This window comes from Lipotes vexillifer, unplaced genomic scaffold, assembly GCF_000442215.2.
Source record: "Lipotes vexillifer unplaced genomic scaffold, Lipotes_vexillifer_v1.1 scaffold71, whole genome shotgun sequence".
Lineage (NCBI taxonomy): Eukaryota > Metazoa > Chordata > Mammalia > Artiodactyla > Lipotidae > Lipotes > Lipotes vexillifer.
In genome coordinates this window covers 8,467,619-8,467,897 of record NW_006793703.1, presented here as the reverse complement: position 1 = coordinate 8,467,897, position 279 = coordinate 8,467,619, and positions in this window count along the sequence as shown.

Below are 279 nucleotides of genomic sequence, written 5' to 3'. Positions count from 1 at the left end.
GCGAACCCCGCAGGAGAGCGGCCCCGCCCCTGGCGCGGCGGGGAGGAGCCTCCCGGGCACCGCCCCCTCGCCCCGCCCCGCCCCGCCTGCCGCGCCGGGACAGCCTGCAGAACCTCGGCTCCGGCCCCCACGCTCTGGCCTGCACCGCGCACCCCAGCCGCCCCAGCGTTGAGTTTGCCGATCCGAGCGGGTCCGTAGGGTGGGCCGGGGGCCGAGCACCTGGGGACACGGGTACGCTCCAAGGTGCCAGTTACAGATCCGAGAGGGTTCCCGGCAATC